At 49.0% G+C, this 16,251-nt stretch overlaps 1 protein-coding gene across 1 annotated transcript in view; it reads left to right on the top strand.

Moving 5' to 3' along the window:
- Positions 1-12,818: 12,818 nt before the first annotated feature.
- Positions 12,819-16,251, top strand: part of ELK3 (ETS transcription factor ELK3) — a 65,566-nt gene continuing 62,133 nt past the window's right edge. Inside the window, exon 1 of the mRNA XM_037067855.1 lies at positions 12,819-13,181. The gene's annotated coding sequence lies outside the window, so the exon portion shown is untranslated. The remainder of the gene's footprint in view (positions 13,182-16,251) is intronic.

Here is a 16,251-nt window from a genome sequence, read left to right on the forward strand (position 1 = left end):
CCCTGTGTCTGGATATAATGAAAGCTCAATAAATGTTAGATGATGATGGCCATTCTCTCTAACCTTCCCTTTTAGAAGCCATTTTGGCGGAATAATTCTTCAGAGTCATATTGTGCCTAACAGACTGGTTTACTACCCTCCCAAGATATACTAGAGACATATGGCCTTAAAAACGATCACAAGGAAGCACTCAGTTATTAAATGGCTGTAACAGAACCCAGTGAAGTCCCTGAATTGTGAAAACACTGATGGAAGAGGCAAGAGACCTGGGTTCCTACTCTGGTTGTGCCACTATGTCTCTGAACTTGACCGTGTCACTTAGCCCGTGTATCCAGTCTCCTCGTGTTTCTAATGAAGGGACTGCTTGAGTCTCCGGTCCTCTGCGGTAGAATGTTTACGAAGGCAGCCACAATATCTCCCAGCCCTGTGTGTATGCTTCCCTTGTGGTGCAATTTTGCTTTTCCTCCTTTCAAGAGGTAGAATCTGTTTCTTCTCTCCTGGAAACTGGGATGGCCCCATGATTTACTCTGATTAACAGAACCCGGAACTAGCGATACTGAGTTCATCTAAGCATGAAGAGGTCCTGCAGCCTGGAATGATGCTGTGGCCATGTGAACAAGCTTGGAAACTTCCTTGAGAAGGAAAGATCCCATGGAGAGAGAGGCTCAACCAGGAGCCAGCACCAACCACTGGACATGTGCATAAAACCCTCTTAAACCATCCAACCCCAGTTAAGTTGTCAGATGAACACAGTCCCAGGAGCAATCCAGCAGAGAAACCGCTCTGCTGAGCCCAGCCACTATTGCTAATCCACAGAATCACGAACAAATGTAAATGTTGCTTTATCCCAGTAAGTGGTGGTTTGTTACATAGGAATAGATAGCTGATACAGCCCCCTTTATGGCTGGCATTCTAGAATCCGATTTTATTGCTCTGAGAAAGAAATCGGACTATAAGGTTTTTCAGTTGCATGCTAGGGTGTGCTGCAGAGAACTCAAGCAAAGGTTATATGACTGTTCCATTTCCTCCCCTCTTCCCCCAGCTACTGACCCCAAAGGCCTTCTCTTTGCTGCACTGTTGTTTGTGGACCTACTAGAGGTTAAACTTATTGCCACCTTTTGTTGAGACTTGGCTTGGAGAACACTGAGTAAGACAATAAGTGGCTTGGTGACTAAGTGGCCCTTCCTTCTGAACCACTGAGTTGTCATTTGCCCCTCTCTGCTGGTTCCAGGGATATTTATTAATTTGTTCAGCCGACACCCTAGGAGCAGCTGCTGGGCTCCAGGCCTTGCCCGGGGAGCGAAGTGCTGCAGGTAGGTCTGGCTGTGGAGCAGGTGGGTAAGAGGATCCGTGGGGTCTGCAGGAGAGGGGCTCACCCTTCCCCCCTTCTCAGCAGCTTTCCCATCTCATGCACATATTTCTGGGTGTCTTCAGAAACAGCCTGGTCCTGAGGGGTTAGGGTTAGGGGTTGGCAGCGGGGGCGGGGAGTGACTTTTAAGGCCCAATTAGTTGCACCTTTTAAAAAATTATGCATATGAAGAAACTAAGGCCTGAGATGTTAAGGAACAGAAAGAGCTTAAGGTAAAATTAGGCATGGAGTTCAGACCTTTTAGCTCCAAATCCAGAGCTCTTTATACTGCATTAAAAGGTATCCTCAAGCAGTGGTCGGTATGGCTCAATTGGTTGGAGCATCATCCTATGCACTGAAGGGTCATGGGTTCAATCCCTAGTCAGGGCACATACATAGCTTTCAGGTTCTATCCCCAGTCTGGTGGCATATGGGAGGCAACTAATTGATGTTTCTCTCTTACATCATGTTTCTCTCTCTTTTCCTACCTTTCTCTCCAAAAAAAAAAAAAAAATCAATAAAAATGTGCCCTCAGGAGAGGATTGACCAAAAAAAAAAAAGGTCCCCTCCAGGATCCACACCCTCCCTCCTCCTGATTTCTGAGTTCACTCTTTCTCTTCAGCTTCGTGTTTCAGGCACAATAGGTTTCTTGGCTGGCTCAAGATTCAGACACTACCTGTGGAATCTTTCCTCAGATAAACTCAACCACCAAATGATAATGGTCATAGTAGCAACACCATACATTCAAAACATATTTATGGAGCTCCTGTTATGTGCCAGACACTGGCTCAGTTTTGCGGATATAGTGAATAAGGGAAGCAAGAACTCTGGCTGTGAGGAATTTACCTTCTTTGGGGAGGAAGGGAAGACAGTACACAAGAAAACAAATAAGAGAGCGAGGGCCTGGTGTTATAAAAAGTCAACAGGAAAATGGGATAGAGGTGGCTGGACGAGGTGGGGGAGCGCATTGGTCAGGAAAGGCCTCTTTGGCAACATGATGTTGGAGCTGATCCCTGATTGGTGAAGAAGCAATAACTCTTCATGAGATGAAAAGAGCGAAGGCCCTGTGGTTGAGACCAACTTATCTTGTTTGAGAAAACAGAGGAGAGGCATACCTTTCTTGGAGAGAGAGGTGAGGAGAGAAGGAGACAGAGCAGGAGGGAGGCAGAGGCTGGACCGAGCATGCAGGGCCTTGTAGGTATCTATGTATCTGAGTGGGCACGTTCTGAGTAATATGACACGATTTACATTTTTAAGAGATCATTCTGGCTGCTTGGATGGAGACTAGATGCTGAGGGTCAAAAGTGAAATTGGAAAGATGGTTTATTGAATGCTGGCTGTGTGGGGGGTGCTTCGTGTATTTTAGCTCTAATCCTCCCAACACTTCAAAGTAGACTGTTTTATGCCCATTCAATGGATGCGGAAATGGAGGCTGAAAGGGTAAAGGAACTTGCCCAAGGTCACACAACTGAACTTGAACCTAGGACTATTGAACTTCACTGTGGGAGTTCTTCCCAGGTAGCATGTGGCCTTGCTAAGATGGTCATGCAACCCCTATGCCAATAAATTTTTCTGATCATCACTGTATATTGAAGGGTGAAATTTAAGAGACTGGAAGTCCTTTGAAGGCAGAGATCATGTATTACATTGCCATTTAGTTGTGCTGTAGTTCCTGACATAGCTGAGAATGAATGAATGAATTCCAATCATGAGAAGTTGTTTTGAATCAGGCCTCAAGCCTACCATTTAAAATTTTTTTTATCTTTACCTGATAATATTTTTTCATTGCTTTTAGAGAGAGAAAAATATCAATTGGTTGCCTCCTGTATGTGCTTGGACCAGGGATCATATATGCCCAGACCAGGGACCGAACCTACAACCTAGGTACATGCCCTGGCTGGGAGTCGAATCCACAAACTTTCAGTTATGGGACAATGCTCCAACCAACTGAGCCACACCTCAGGGCTATCACTCTCCAGACAGGAGATTGTCTTTCCCAAGATCACAGGACAGGGCTGGAATGCCGGCCTAGGCTGTTGACCCAAACCGTGCTGTCTGCAATTTGTTCACGACAGGTTTCTCGGTTTGCCCTGCCCTTGTAGTCTGGCAGATCCTCGCGGTCAGCACAGCATCTCTTTCATGACATGCCATGTTGAGGGTGCGTGGAACCCAGATGGAGGTCCAATTGGGGGCTTGGAAGTTCTCTATCAGAAAACTAAGCTAATCAAATTCACCACAGGCCTCTTCAGGGGCTCCTGGAGGAGCTACCTGACTGGAGCGTAACATCTAAGAAAGGCCAGCAGAATGGGGTGTAGTCAGGAGCAGAGGCAGAATGGGGGGCACTGTGTGTGGGAAACTGGTACTTTCTGATCTCCAGAGAGCACCTTCTATGATAGGGTTTTTGCGTCATGGTGCTGTCATTGCTGATCACCAAGCAGCAAATTCTCCAGTGTTCACTTGGCTCCCTGATTACTAAGGGGTCCTCTGGACCAGAGGGGCAAGCATGTCAGTCATTTGGAGAAAGGAATGCTCTCCGTTATAAGTAAATTCACTTGCAGATGTTCCAAGAAAATTGTGTCACCGAGAATCTGGTCTTTCCTGGTGGGTCAGGCCTCTCAAAGTCGTGAAGGGCAGACTCCACTGCCATTTTTTTCAGGGTCTGGGTATGTTAAAAACTAAACAAAAGAATCATAAATCTCACATTGTGAGATTATATTTTAATTGTTAATACAAACAATATATTTTAATTGTTAATATACAAAGCACAATGCACAATGTTAATAAACAGAGAATATTATTGTGCTAGTGACAATATCATTAAGGACCTACAAAAATATCAGTTCTTAGTGCCATTTAAGCATGCTCAAGTTCGAGCAAGTTTGAGCATGCTCAGGTTCAAGGAAGGGATGCATGGGATGCACATTTAAAGATCTGTGATGGCCCTGGCCAGGTGGCTCAGCTGGTTGGAGAATCATCCTGTGCACCAGAAGGTTGTGGGTTCGATCCCTGGTCAGGACACACTCCTAGGATGCAACAGATCAGTGTTTCTCCTCCCCCTCCCCCACTTTCTCTCTCTGAAATCAATAAATGTACCTTTGGGTGAGGATTTAAAAAAAAGAGAAATGTGATGACCACCTTCTACTTTTGGTTTTGTCAACCTGCCTCTGTATTGTAAGAATAAGATCCTCTGTATTGTAAGAATAAGATCCTTTGGTGTTAAGGTCAGAGCTAAATATGAGGCCTTGCGTAGTTGAGGCCCAAGACCAATGGCCATGCTCAGCGGTGTAGTTCACTGTCTGCACCTGTGAGCTCAGGCTCAGACCATCTCCAAGGTGATGCTCTCCACGGACCACCAGCCAAATCGGCCTTTCCACGGTGGCAGCCTGGCCCTGTCATGCGCGGGCCTTAAAAACAGCACTTGTCCCACCAGGGGAAGGAGAGCAGCGGGCTCTGTGCACCATGAGTCCTCCTCAAGACTCATGTCGCCTCGCCCGCTGGTAAATCAGGCCAGGGATAAACAAAGCCAGGCCATTCAAACGTGTCTTTCAAACATCACACTTGGGGAAGACAGAGTGGCGACGAAGTGCTTGGCGAAATGGTAGGGGGGTGGAATGTGAACATGCAGGGGGGTGTTAAGGACAGTGACTCCCAATTTGTGGCCAAACACTCTCCCTCTGATACTGTGCCGGTTCTCCCAGTGGCCTGATCGGGCTTCTGCGATCCCGTCTTTCCACTCCCTGTCCCCACCAACAACCCGTCCATTTTCAGCTTTCCAGTCTGCTCATCTCAGACCCTTCGCAGTTTGTGAACTCGGATTGGTGGGCTGCAGCCAACATTTTCCAAACACATAAATCAGTAAATGTTAAAAAAAGAAAGGAAGAAAAGAAAAGAACAACCATTTTTTGTGAAACCTGTTTCAATTCCATCTGTATATGTATGGGGTTTAGATGTGAATGTAATTTCCTTCTGTGGGTTGGGACAAAGTTTTCGATTTGCTGCTCTAGGTGGTGGATTCAAATGCCCCAGCCTTGGGCCGAGCAGTTCCCGGGACCAGGTGCTTCCTAGACAGAAGTGCTGTGGATACCGGGTAGGGGGTGAGCCCTGCTGAGAGCCAGCCACACCTACACAGCATGTCAGGTACCAGTGCACAGTCAGGACTGTCCACTGGTCACAATTCATAAGTGGCGGTCCTGACTGTCCACTGGTCCACCAGCATGTCAGGCACCAGTGGACATGTCAGGCTCTTAGTCCCTGGTCCTGCGCCCTCGGGTCACAGTTTCACAGGGGAAGAGGCTGAGTCTGAGAAAGGCGACAGGACAAGTTGGTGAAGGAACCTGCCCTTCCGTGTAGTTTCTCTGCCTCTTCTGCCTGCGTTCTTCTTTGCCATCCTTTCTCGCAACACAGCAGAGGATGGTGGGAAGGATTTGGATCTCCATCATAAACCTGGATTTCAGTCCCATTTCTACCACTTACCACTGTGTGTGACCTTGAACCCATGAATTGCGTAATATCTCTGCTCCTCCTTGCGTGTAAAACGGGATTCATACTATTAGTGGACCTACTGAATTTACCTATTTAACGGCATTTTTAGACTCTGAGGCAGTATACACACGTCCTAATAATTATTATCTTTGTTTCTCGAGCATCCATGACATTTAGTCATGAAATACACAGTGTTGTGGGGATAACGGGGGCGTGAATGTAATGTTACCACGGCTGACCCCCTCTTGGGAATACTCAGGGACACTTTCCAGGGAGGGGACACCTCACCCCTCGGGTCCACAGAGCCTACAGAAGTGGGTTCATGTGAAGCTACGGCAATAGCATGACGGCGCCCCAGCTTCCTTCATCTCCGAGCCGCGGTGTCCGGGTGCGAACGCGGCGGCAGAACGGTGTTCTCCCCTCTGTCGGGGAGCGCAGGCTCAGCCTCACAGGCCCGTGGGCGGCCGAGGCCCCAAGGCCGGGTTTGAGTTGGACCAGCAGCTGGTCGAGACAGTTTCTCAGTGGTATTCATCCTGGAAGTGTCAGCAGTGACTCACAGTGTTTGGAATTGTGACTCCCCTCCCGATGTTTTCATCTCCCTTCCTTACTAATGGTATAGTGTGGACCTGGGGCGAGGGTAGGGACACGAATTCACTGTTCATAAAGTTCAGTCAATTTTAAATTTAAAAAATATGAAGCTCGGAATTAGATTGTTTTTTTATTTTTTTTCACTTGCAGTTGATATAAATACAAGGGTGGCAAAAATAGCTGTATAGTTGTGAGTATATGAAACAGTTTATTCTTGTATTATTTATTTGTATTAAAACCTTGAACCTACTTTTGCCTACCCTGGATTATATTAGTTTCAGGTGTAGAGGGCAGTGGTTAAACATTTGTGTAACTTACTAAGTGGTGCCTTCCCTAGGTCTAGTGCCCACTGGTACCTTAGTTATTGCAGTGTTATGGACGAGATGCCCTGTGCTGTACTCTACATCCCCGTGACTACCTTGTCCACGCCAACTTGAACTTCTCAATCCCTTCACTAGAATCAATTGCAACTCCTTCCAAATATCATGCATTAGTCTCCCCGTTGGTGATTGTTCATGTTTCAATCAGTACTATACAACATCATTACAATTTTTTTTCCATTTATGTCATTCCTTTTATTATCAATGAATTGATTGGTTCAACAAAAAAATGGTAGCACTTTTGGGGCAAGCATTAGGGATTTAGATATGGAGTGCACGCAGGAGTGATGGGCGTCTAAACAATGCTAGGTGCAAACATTATGCTGTGAGGGTGCAGGGGAAAGGGCCAGATACTTTATCTGGTGGATCTTGGAAGACTGCTTGGAGGAGGTGGAGGCTGAGCTGAGTCTAAAGGACGAGTAAGATATTCACAAGAGTTTCACGAGGAGAGAGGTTGCCTGGGTGGAGCTTTGGAGAAATACCAACTCCTGGGCTCAGAACCTCAGAATCGCAGGGTGAGGCCCTGGCACACATGGTTGTGTGGTTTACCTGCAGCTGGAAGCTGTCAGAAACCAAGGCTCGGGTCTGTTCAGATGCCAGAGAGCAGCTTGAGCAGCTGCCTCAGGGACTGGGCAGTGCAAGCCAGCTATTCTGCACCTCCTCAGGAGACCAAATAAGAAGAATTAAATAAAGCACGATGACTTGGTTTCCTTCGAAGATAAGGTTCCTGGATGTGGCATTTGTTAAGGACACCAAGGTTTTTACCCAATGGGGCAAGGAAGGACCATCTTTAGAACAAAGGGGAAAATGCAGTTTAAGTCAAATTAGGAAATGGGACAGAGTCTCACTCACCTCTGATGGCCTATGCCAGCAGTGACATACTTTTTCTATAAAGAGCTAAAAAGTAACCATTTTCAGTTTTACAGACCACGTGGACGCTGTCACAGCCATTCAACCCTGCCCTGGTAGTGCAAAAGCAGCATTAGACCACACGTACGTGCCTGATCGTGGCTGTGTTCCTATGAAGCCTTATTTATGGACACAGATTTGAATTTCATACAATTTTTACGTGTTACAAAATATCATATTTCCTTTGACTTGTTTTTAACCATTTAAAAATGTAAATTCTTATTTGTTTTTAACCATTAAAAATGTAAATAAATTCTTATTCACAACAACCCAGATGTGGAAGCCATCCACAGGTCCATCGACAGATGAATCGTTTGAAAAATTCTGGTCTATACACACAGTGGAATATTATTCAGTCAAGAAAAGGAAGGAAATCCTGTCACACGATACCACATGGATGAACCTGGAGGACATTATGCTAAGTGAAATAAGCCAAAGGGATAAATGCTGTGCAATTCCATTTACATGAGGTGTCTGAGGCAACCAAATTCACAAAAACAAAAAATACAATGGTGTTTGCTAGGGCTAGGATAAGGGGCGATGAGGAGCTGTGTTTAAGGGGTACAGAATTTCAGTTCTGCAAGATGAAAAAATTATACAGATCAGTTGCACAGAAACAATGTGACTATACTTAACACGATACTGTACCATGTACTTAAAGAGGCGAAGATGGTAAATTTATGTTATATGTTTTACCACAGTTAAACAGTGTTTTGTAAAGAAGGAAAAATCAATTTTTCTTCCATTGAAAGTCACATAGGAACAGGCAGGCAGCCTCGTGGACTGAAGTTTGTCCACCCCGGTGACCAGCCCGAGGGCAAAAAAGATGGCCCAACTTGACGCTTCTCAAATGTGCCACTGAAAGACCTCAAAACAGAGCACGCAAGCTCCTGCAGGGTCTGCCGCAAGTCTGTAAATTTCTTTTAAACGCTCTCTCAAGAGAAGTTCAGGAAAGCTTTTGAAGCCTAGTCCATAACATTGTTTTAATGTAAAACTGGCATTCACTGTAAAAAGTCAGTAAAAACTGATGCCGAGGCTCCTAGAGGGTGAGTGACTTAGTCAAGGTCACACAGCTAGAACAAGTCTGCATGGGACGGGCATGTGCATCCTTCCCACTAGAGTGGGCTACCTCCCGTCAGGCTTTGGCTACCCACTCGCATCTCATACCCATATCCATATCCCCTCAATACTGAGGCCATCCTCAAAGTAAGTAATGACGGCAAACCACTTTCGAATGTCTACAGAAACGCATCCATTCATCAATGTAATGCCATCAATTCATAAGTGTCATATATTACTTGTTCTACTATGTTCTAGAATATTTTAGTTTGATAGATTTTAAAATTCATTTCCCCCCTGCCCCGTCTAATTATGCCTTCTCATCCACCTGTACTATTGTTGTTATTTTTTTACTTTGATAGTGCCCTAGTGACTAATGTTATCAGTTGTGGAACATTCAGTTATGAGGGACCTGAGATGTGTTGTTCTGTATACTCAGCATCCATGACCTCTTGGGGTAGGTTGTATTATTTATTCAGAACTCTCCTCTCTCTCCCTGTCCTTTTCCCTGTCCTTGACTTTAGACTTGGCCATGCAGCGTGCTTTCCTCAACAGATTATGAGTCAAATTGAACACGAGTTAGTCCTAAGCAGAAGTGTTAAGAGGCATCGTGTGTCTCCTCCACTCACTTCTTTTGAGTTCCTGCCGCCCCTCCAGGTTCTCCTGGAGAACCAGCCGTCCCAAGTGCAGTCTGGGCCCCAGAATGAGAAAACCAATACGTGGACCTGAATCGAGCCAACTCAGACCCATCTGTGGATGGAAGCCAGTGAGTGCTGGGTTTGTTTGTTCCATAGTGTTATCCCAGCAAAAGCGAATACACCTCTTCTTTTGGAACCAGGGCTTTGATTTTCTTCTGGGGACCCAGCCCTTCTCTGCTCTTCGCCCACAGAGTCTAGCTGGGCTGACCATCCTCCACCCTGCCCCAAGCACCTGGCTCCAGCACATCGCACTAACTTCAACCTCCGGCACGATTCCTGCTGCTCTTGCCAAAGCCGAGACAGACTCACTCTCTTGGCCAGCAGAAGTGAATGGCCCTGGGCCGTGTCACCTGCTGGAAAGGGCTCCTAAAGAAATCTGACTAATGACCCGTACAATCCGAACTTCTGACTGTTTTACAACCCGGGGGCAGAAAGAAAAGTGTGGATCACACCATACTAAATGCCACAGCTCTTGGCTGCTTTTGGGTAGAGGGAAGGAGAGCGTGGAACATAAATAGAAGGTGTTATGGACTGAATGTTTGGGCCCTTCCAAAATTTACATCGAAGCCCTGACCCTCACCTGGGGCTTAGGAGGTTGAGGACTTTGGAAGGTGATTGTTTTTGATGAGGTCATGAGGGTGGGGCTCTCATAATGAGATTAGTGCCCTTCTTCGGTGCCCTTCTGCTCTCTCTCCACCCACAGGTGCACACCGAGGAAAGGGACAGGGGGGGAACAGAGTGAGAGGTGGCCGTCCGCAAGCCAGGAAGAGGGTCCTCAAGAATCAGATTTGTTGGTCCCTTGATCCTAGGCTTTGCAACCTCCAGAACTGTGAAAAAGAAATATCTGTTGTCTTCGCCACCCAGCCCGTGGTATTTGTTCTAGGAGCTGAAGCTAAGACAGCAGCTTTCCCTTAGGCAGCAAAGGCCAGAGGCTGCAGGCACCTAAGGTAAGAGTGATGACTGTGCCTTTAGGAAGAGAAGTCAGCGCTCTGAATCGCTCACTCAGAGGGAGGGCTGGTGCGGACGATCGGACACAGAGGTTTTCAGCATTTTCCATGGGTCTCGCGGCACACACAAGCTAATCACGACAGCTCTGCGGCACACCAAACGTACGTTTTTGACCAGCTGACGGACATAGGCATACTTCCGATGCATTCACAGCAGACGGCCATTGCTGTGTTGGCCGTTGTCATCTTTTAAGCTGACAATCTCAGTTCAAAAGAGGTCAGCGTCCCCGACTGAACAGTCAGGTATTGCGTGCTTTAAAAACCCCTGTGACACACCAGTGTGCCTGTTGAGGCGCATCGATGGAAAATCACTGATGTAAAACACCGGGGAATCGGGAGTTCTTCGGATGGTCTGGGAAGCGGGAAGGCCGCCTGTAGGTGTCTCAGAAGTGCTGCAGACAAGGAGGCATTTAATCAAGACAATCAGATGGCCTGACCAAAAAAACCCCAAACTCGTACGTCTTAGCAGTCTACAAAGACTTGTGAAAAAATGCAATAAAAAGCACGAAAGCCATTGGTTTAACTTATATTTATGTTTGGCTTCGCCATGTACTTTTAAAAATAAAGCAACGTGGTGTTAATTGTGTGTGTGAGATATTTTTTTTCTCCTGGATAAGGGTAATAAAATAAGTTTACATTCTTCCAGTTCACACAGCCATCTGGATGATGCGGGTGGGACACCCCAGTGAGATCTGCTGAGAGACAGGAGAAACCTACTAGGGATTAAAACGATAATCCCTCAAGTGGAAAATGAGCTGTGGAAAATCAGGGGCTGGGCAACAGCCCTCCTTCCCGTATCTTATCTTCTCCAGCTCAACTCTCCTACCACGTCCCACCCCACATCCTCAGGTTTTCTCAACCTCCTGATAGGGCTGGTGGGCCTTGTCACACCTCTCAGTGAATTATTCATACCTGCGGAGAGGCAAACGTCCTGAACTGGACTGTCTTCCGAGTCAGGTGGCCTGACTTGAGCGAGGGGTGGGGGGTCTGGTACTTACTAGATACAACCAGATACAAAATACAACCCTGGCCTTTAAAGGCCCCCAGTTGGCTAAACAAATACTCTTTCTGAAAGATTTCAAAGATAAACAAATAAATAAGTGGAGGAAGTCTTAGAATGCGGTCCTTTATAAAGGGCTCACGCCTGCCCCCAGGGAATCTGACTTAATTGGTTTGCGTTGGGTACGGAGATAAGTAGTTTTCAAAACACTCCCCGGGAGGTCCTCAAGTTCGCCCCGGCTGAAAAAGGTCCCCAGACCTACCGAATCGGGAACACTGGAGATTGAGGCTGGGCAATCAGTGTTTTAACGAGCCACCCTATCCCCCGACCCCCCAACCCTGGGATGTTGGTGCACGCTCAAGTTTGAGAACCATTGTTCCGAGCTTAGAAATGGAGAGCTCAGGAAGGCGAGTAGTTGGGGTTGGAGCACAGCGCTTAGGGTTAGGGACTCTCTAAGGGGCACCCTTCTCCTTCCTCTCAGCCTCAATGAGGTGGGTAAGCTCGCCTGTCAGAGTTGGGCCTGACCCCTCTGGGGTAGGCGGTCCCTGAAGGATATTGCAGCGTAGAGTCAGTGTTGGGACCACGAGAATCTCCCTCCAAAGCCTCAGTCAGTCGGCCCCTTGGTTGCCGCTCAGTTCCCTACGGAGCCCCTTAGCGGCCAGGAAAGGGTTGGCCTGTGGTAGGCCATAGTGAGCGGCCAAAAAGGTCTCTTCCTGGAAAATCCTGGCTTCCAGTTTATGGCTGCTCATCCTTTTCCCCAAAGTGGGCCCCCTACTCTGAGTGCTGGCTTAAAAAAAAAAAAAATCCCAGACAGGAACTGTATCCATCCCCCAAAACCGTATCTCCTTTTCTGCACGCCCACCATCTATCTACTCATCCTAAGCAATCGCGCCCCCGCCCACGTTAAAAGCAGCCCTTTTCCCAGAGCAGCCAAACGCTGAACCCCACTCCTGACGCCCACCCCCACCCCTGCAGCACAACTCCTTCATCCCAGCGGTCAGAAAACAGCAAGTTCAGCGGCCTCCCCACTTCGGGCCTCCCCACCTAGGCCAACTGGGCAAGGCCCGATCCCGCTACAGTGCCCAGCGCAGTCCCCAGAGCAGGGACCCCTGGGGGAGAGGAGGGACCCCCTGGTTCGGCCGCAACCGAGGGTCGTCGCCCCAGCGCATCCGGGAAGGCGTCCCTGGGTTTCTGGCCGAGTTGCACCCCCGCCTCCCGTGGGGAGGGGCTGCGGCCGCTGGGAGACGCTTAGGGTCTGGTGGCTCCTCCCCTGGGGTGGCCGAGCAGGAAGCGGGGCGCGCGGCGGGCGGGGGCGCGGGGGCGCGCGGCGCGGTGCGGACGGGCGCGCGGGGCGAGGCGGCGGAGTATGCGCGGGCCTGGGCGGCCAGCCCCGGCGCACAGCCGCGGCCGGGGCGCGCGGCGCGGGGCGGAAAAGCCTGTTTACACAGACTGCACACCGCCTGGGGAATAATGCAGTAAAGGAAGTGAGCCGGCTCGGCCTGACTGCTCCAACTTCCTGCTCTCACACACACCAGAGGGGAAAAAAAAGAGGAGTGAGAGAAAGAAAAAAAGGGGGGAAAAATCAGGATCTCATTACAAGAGCAACAGACCGTCTGCAGACGCCTGTCAGCATGGAAAGTCGGGGGCTTTCGCCCGGTTCCTCCTAGAAATTCCCTCGAAGAAGGATCTTGAAAGCTCCCCCACATCTGGGTAGGTAGCAGGGCTTCTGCCTGTTGCTGGGACAGTTGCAAAGTTTCGTTGGGGGTGTTTTTTTCTTTCTTTGGCTTAGTGGGGGTTGGGCGGTGGGCGCCGTGGGGTGGGCTGCGGGCCGGCTTTTGGGGGGGGGGCGGCGGCCGCCGGGAGGGGGCACAGCCGGGATGCTCCTGCGCCCGCGCCGCCGCCCACCCATCCGTGGCGGTCCTCGGATGGCGGTCCTCGGAGCTCCGTGCCGGTCCTCGCACCGAGCCGGGGGTTGCGGCGACCCTGCGCTGGCGTCACCCGGCCCTGGGGCTGAGCTGAGAGCCCAGAAGAGGGGTGCGCTCAGGGAGTAGGGGGACGGTGAGACCTGGGGACCTTGGGAGGGACAGTGACTGGAGCAGGCTGAGTGACTGGAGACTGGACCACCGTTGACCTGCCAGCCGGGGCGCCCCGCGGGGTGGCGGTGGGCACCGATGCTCGGAGTCTGGGAGACTGGGGTGGAGAGGGCGGCGGAGGGCGTGCGGAGCTGAGGCGCTAGGCTGGGGGTTGCGGCCACTCTCTGGGCAGGTGACCCCCGCCAGGGTCACAGCCCCAGGCGCACGCCCAGCCGGACCTTTAAAAGCCAGCGGAGTCTTTACTAAACACTGATTTGGAAGACAGGGCGGTGGGAGGTTTTGTCGCTCCCCAGCTCTTTAGGAAAGGGGCTCCTCAGCTGCCGACCGAGTGTTGGCCTGTGGTGCTACTGTAACTTTTTGGGGAGGGGGAAGTAAAAAAATTTGGAGCGTTAAAAAAGAAAAATAAGAGGTCTTGGTTTTCTGCTTTCAGAACTGAATCATCCTGAGGACAAGCTGCACTAAGGCGGCGGGTGGGGGTGGGAGCAAGAAATGTTATTTCAGAAACTGCAAAAGGGGCTTTTTCGAAAAAAAAAAATAAAACGAGTGTCGGGAGAGTTTCTGGCTTGTCTGGAAACTGCAAGACTAATTGCCATGCGCTTCCGCTTTGAAACTGGCAGCAGACAGCATCTTGAAAATGACTCACTGGAGGAGCTCACAAAGAAACTGTGGTTTGCTCCTTCTCAGGTTTATGTATTTGTGCCTTTTACAGTTTCCTTTGTAGTGTTAGAGCGGTCCCCCGCCCCTCTCCCGCCGGCCCCCTCCCTCCCTCTCGCTTTTGAAAGCCCCTGGCCGGTCTTTAACTCCCCCGAGCACCCCAGCCGGGAGCTGGGGTTTGGGGGGAGGCTGGGTTGTTTTTGGAGTTGGCTGGGGAGAGGGTTAAAGGGATTCTGCTGCTGCAGGGGGAAAAAGTTCCCTGAATTTTCCACTGGCTGCTGCAGGAAGAGAGAGCCCCTTTAGTCATTGCTAAGTAATGTCTGCACACACACCGACTAATCTCATTAGGAGTTTCCGCTGCTCCGCACAGGAGGGGTTTTGTGCAGCCACCGTCAGCCAGGCGAGCCCTGCGCTGGAGAGGGAGACAAGTTACGGCTTTATTTACTTCGAGGTGCCGCCGCCCGCCGAACCTTTTCTGGGTAGCATCTTTGCAAACTTTGGAGTCACTTTGGATTTCGGACTTACAGGTTTTTCTTTGCCAGTTGTGTATGTGAAGTTTCTATTGCCTAAGCCGCTCCACACGCCCATCCTCTCGCGTCTGTGCTTCAGTCTTTGTTTGGGGGGGTGGGGGAGGAGGTGGAGGAGATGGGAAACCAAGCGTGTTCCAGGCATCTTATTAATGAGCTCGAATCGGTTACTGAGCCTCATTGCCTTCTTGCTAGACAAAATACCCTCTGATCTCCGTCCCTTTCTCTGTGACACATTTATTTGGGAAGGGTCAGTTATGAGTTTCAATTTATGGGGATTATAAAATACAAATTGTGTTAGGAGGGCACGTGGGTCACACGGTTAAGAAGACTGTCCATAAGTGTTTTGAGATTTTCCAGTAATGGTCCTGCCCTGCCTGCGAAAACCCCTGATGGTCTTTCTGTGCCAGATATAGCAAGGGCCTTCTGGCCTTTTCTTTTTTTCTCCCTTTTAAACCTTTATATGATGGGAATGTATAGAGCTCCTGAAAAGGGTAAAGAACTTGAAGGGACGGACCCAATTGGAACCGTAGGGCTCCTTTATTGCCAAGGCCATGCTGCTGTCTTGAGGATTTCTAAGGTGTTGGCACTTTTTTTGAAGGGTGGCAAAGCGTGTCCTAAAAACAGCCCTACCAGCCTGACCAGGTAGTGAGTCATTAGGCGTGAGGTGTCCCTGACACCGTGCCTGGCACAGAGTAAGATGCTCAGTAAGTTGTTGCCTTGGAAGCTGTGAGTAGGATAACAGGACTCACAATAAGTAGGTGAGGGGAAAAAAGCTTTGCAACGTGTACCTCATTCCGCATGAGCATTTCTTAAGGATGGAGGTCGTGAATATTCTCTCCAGACTCCACTTCCTTCAAAATAAAAAGGAGGCAATTAGAAGTCTTCATTGCAGCACATTATTATTTGGGTAGTTATCACCTGGGACTAACTTTGCCTCTCAGGGGGCATTTGACAGTGTCCGGAGACACTGTAGTTGTCCTAACCAGAGGGGGTGCTGTTGGCCTCCAGTGGGTAGAGGTCAGGGGTGCTGCTACACATTCAACAATGTACAGGGCAGCCCCCCCACCCAAAGCATTTTCCAGCCCGAATTGCCAGACTGAGCAACTCTTGTGTACATTAATGATGATGATAATTCTCTTACATGCATTCACTCAATGAAGAGGACATTTAAAGCTCGTTAGCTGCACTTTTCGGCCCCCTGTGTAATGGTATGCATGAATTTTCTCTCTCCTCTTTTTCTTTTTGGTCAGTAGTATGCAGTAGCGTGCCATGTAAGTGAGGACTTGGTGGTGTGCCTTCGTGAGCTGCGTTAGACCGTCTCTGAACCCCACGTGGTACTGGAAATGCTTTTTGGACCAGAGTGGCAGATAGGAGAGAGCAGTGATTTTTTTTCAGCCTCATTTAAAACTTGATGTCTCCTAAACATTTACTCAAGATATCCTCTTTCTCTTATTTAAAAAATTTAATAGTTCAAAACCGGTAGCATACAGTAAAGGTAACTCT

Source organism: Sturnira hondurensis, unplaced genomic scaffold (assembly GCF_014824575.4).
Source record: "Sturnira hondurensis isolate 20B ecotype Veracruz unplaced genomic scaffold, ASM1482457v3 Scaffold0017436, whole genome shotgun sequence".
Lineage (NCBI taxonomy): Eukaryota > Metazoa > Chordata > Mammalia > Chiroptera > Phyllostomidae > Sturnira > Sturnira hondurensis.